Source organism: Zea mays, chromosome 4 (genome assembly GCF_902167145.1).
Source record: "Zea mays cultivar B73 chromosome 4, Zm-B73-REFERENCE-NAM-5.0, whole genome shotgun sequence".
NCBI classification, from domain to species: Eukaryota; Viridiplantae; Streptophyta; class Magnoliopsida; order Poales; family Poaceae; genus Zea; species Zea mays.
The window spans coordinates 205847699-205851618 of record NC_050099.1 but is presented as its reverse complement, the minus strand read 5'-3'; positions in this window follow the sequence as shown (position 1 = coordinate 205851618).

The window sequence follows — 3920 nt, the reverse complement described above, 5'->3', positions numbered from 1 at the left end:
TATGATTAAGAGTAGATGTCAGGGGCATGAATGTAATCTTATCCTGGCTGTGTCCCGTGCCTATAAATAGATAAACAGTAACATCGTACTGTTCACGCTGAATTATAGTCACTCTTGTGTCACTCTCGCATCTTCACCTTCTGGCAAGCCGAAGGTATTAATGTAATATAAATATTGTTGATGTCTATTCATGTTTATGAAGTGAAAATACAAATAACTTACTGATCCACGATCATTATTTATATTCTTTTGTATTTCATGTGTACTTGTTTTAGTATTGAACTCAAGTCAATTTCTTACCCTCTAATATCGGCATACAAACGGAGTATTAAGGATGTGATGGCCGAACTTTATTGGCCACCCGTTTTGTGTATCCTAATGTTTATTCCGTGCATTTTTTTTTCTGACTAGTTTGGTACAGTCTTTCTGAAAAGATTCATAAAAACACAAGATTTTGCATGTTTTTTCCTCGGATACGATTCTTCTCTCTTGTACTCTTGGGCCATTACAAGAAGCTATTCGGAGCATTCAGCAGGAAGGTCTGGAACGTATTTTTTTCTGTGAAAATAAGCTGGTTTATGTGAAATTCTTCTAGAATTTCTTGCGCTCGTGCTCTGAAGGGGCCATCATCGTTGATTTCAGATGGTTTGGTGTTGATGGCATGTGACCCGGTGTTTGTGCAATCTGACATATTTGGATGAACACACCAGCACATGTCATCAGCGGGGCTCAATTCCTCAACTGAACCGAAGGGATCTTGGGTCTTAGTCCGGATCCATTCAAGTTTGCAGCATCAATGAGCAGTGACGCGGCCACACCCGACCATGCACGCAGCCGGCGAACCGGCCACCTGACGATGCCTTCTTTCCTGGACGCAGCAGGCAGTGCTCATCGCTGTCCATGACGGCGACGTCTCCATGGAGACGAGGACATGGAGGCTTGCAAGCCTTCCCTTTCCATGCAACATGCATGCCAGCTACGTCTTCACACACAGATCCGTGCATGATGTCTCTGTTTCCTTGATTGGTCCTGACCTGACTTCAGCGCCATGGAGCTGGCTGGCTGGCTGGCTGTGGATCCCTCCCTCGTTTGCGGCCGGACTAACAAAGTTCTGTCAGGGCTTGGGATCTAAGCAATGTCCATAATCTTGAAAATCGCTTGCAAATGTCATGGGCAAGTTCTTGACTGAGAGCAATGGGATCATACTATTAGTTAAGGTGCTGTTTAGTTTACATATTTGTAACGTGAACGGTAAATGATAACGTTAAACTATGTTTATTTAAGTACAAATGTAACTAGATATCATACTAAAAATTGATATTGTCTTATTCAAACATGTTACTGTCGGTAATCAAGTGTGAATCATTATCGTTACCATTTATGTTATATTTCGTGCATCTTAGGCCCTCTTCTTTGGACCTCCTGCCGGTTTTTGGCTACTGAACATCTAATTGTTCGCAAAGCTGATTTTTCTCTCTCTCATCTAACGGTTGCAGCACGGTTTTATTCATGCTGCCATGCGAATGGAAACTAGACACAACATAGCAGAACTTGTCGATGCCGGTTCTATCCATTGAACTCACCAATACTTCTGACCGATTGATATTCAAAACGTATGAAATTTGAACTTTTCCCGATGGTAAAATATGCTTATCGTGTTTCGATAGTGACAGTACAATAAGTCACACGATCTCATTACTTAAATCTATATTATACTAGTATATAGTTCATACTAACGTAATGATCTTAGGAAGAGCAGATAAGAGGTCGATGTGAGAAGAGAGGTTGACAAGAACGGTGATGGCGCGAGTGAGGAGTGTGGAGGGAGAGGGCGGCGGGGAGGAAAACAGAGAGGGTGGGGAGGGGAGGCTGGGGCAGCGACGTTAAGTGTAGGGATGAGAGTAATCTAAATAATATTAATCATTTGATTTAAGTGAGTAAAGAAGAGGGTTATGTGATTATCTGAAGAGCTGGTTTTGATGACGTGTTAAGTCTAGACGTAATTTATTTGATAAATTTAGTAGAGGTTATAGGTATGAAGGTGATTTAATTAGGTAGTTTTGCAAAGTTCAACGAGACTATCTTCTCATAGATGGTTTCAAGTTTGTAAGAAAAAAGTAAATAGATAGAAAAAATTAGCTATTCCTACTATGAATGAAATATTTGGGCCCTAGGCTAAAAACGGTAGAAGTAGGTCTTGAGTGTTCGGACCAACTTAAATGATCACCTCCACAACGCACTATTTACATTTATATCCAACACATGCGTACCATAGCACTGGCGTTGTATCTTCTTGTAATCTAATACTATCTCTAGTAGATTCTTTATCTCATACTTTTTCTCAAACTCCATTATACAAACAATGTCATCTACAGTTCTGTATCCCCTATTTTACAGTACATGTTAGAGATAGTCTAATGTCTGACGTCTGCACTTTCCATCGATTGTCGCTAGGTTGCCCTCCACCTCCTCTATGATATGGCCACAGCCTGCAGGCGCATGTGCCTAGGCTCGAGGTAGGCTGACTAGTTGGCTAGGTTGCCCACTATAAAATATCAAATGTCTGTCGTCGGGCCACCAACGCTGTGGTCTACATGTGTCTTGAAGATTTGAAATGTATATTAGTACTTTGTCATATTAAACATTGATTATATTATTTAGTCTGCCCTGTTGATCTTTCTGGATCCGCCACCGGTAAGACACGTCCTACGATATCTTCACTCCGACGGGATCCCTCCCGAGAGGCGAGATCCAAGTCTGCTGCAAAGAAGACCTTCTGTGCCATCGTGGACCGTCCGAGCCCTAGACGCGGACCATCCAGAAGCGTGCTGAGGAGAAGTCGCTCCTGCGCCTAGATCGTGAACTGTTCACGCCTCCGCAGAGAGCACCGTCAGATAATTTGTTCCAGTGTTTGACGCTCAAATTGACGCCAACGTACCCATACTATGTACGCAACCCATGTTGCTCAAGAGAGCGAGGCTAGGGCGAATTTTCAAGAACTAGAACATGTTGCACAACACATAATTTAATGTTAGTACAAACGAAGGTTGCAATTTCCCCTGCTCCTTTACTAAATTTATTGGTATTTTTTAACAAGAACTACAAGGAATTTTACTGGTGTTAACTAACAAAAGATATCAGTTTGGGGAAATAGGATCCATGTCCCACATAATTTCATATTGGAAAATAGGATCCATGTCTGTATATAGCGAGATATCAGTTGTATGTTTATTGGTGCATTGGGACATTTAATATATGGCTGAAAACTATACAATCCAAGCATAGGCCCTAATAACTAACAAAAGACGATACACAAATGCAAATAACGTCGTTGGTTGGGTCATGTAGTAGAGTAATGTATAGTTTGGGGAAATACTATAGCATTTGTGTGTTAACTTGTATGAGAAACATATACACCATTAGTTCCACCGTGATAGCTCTGCAGCTGGTCCATACCTTTATTGTTATTGTTGCCTCTAGTCTATCCTCCATCCTCCTAGATGGAGTCATCCAATGCAGTACTGGATGGGTGAAATGGTGAGGTCCAGAACACCTAAACATTGAGTGAACCTAGTTTTTTTATATATTAGGTCCATTCAAAAAGCTGAAGAACTGCTACTGTAAGTTTCCTCACCAACTCAATAAAAAATGGCATGTATGCCAAATGGCCAAGTTCGATGTACAATTGCAAGATTATGCACCTGAATCATAACATGCTGACCAAAGCATCAATTAATGGGAAATTAGAAAAATATTCAATACCTTAAAGAAAGTATCAGTGTCATAATTATAAGGTACCTTGCTCTTATCAAAAATTTTATTCGCAAATGCTTTCTTTCTCATAAACTGTTGAGTCAGGCTGTAACAGTAGCGCTTGTTTTGTAACAAAATAACATATAGGAAAGGGTAACGTGTGGGTT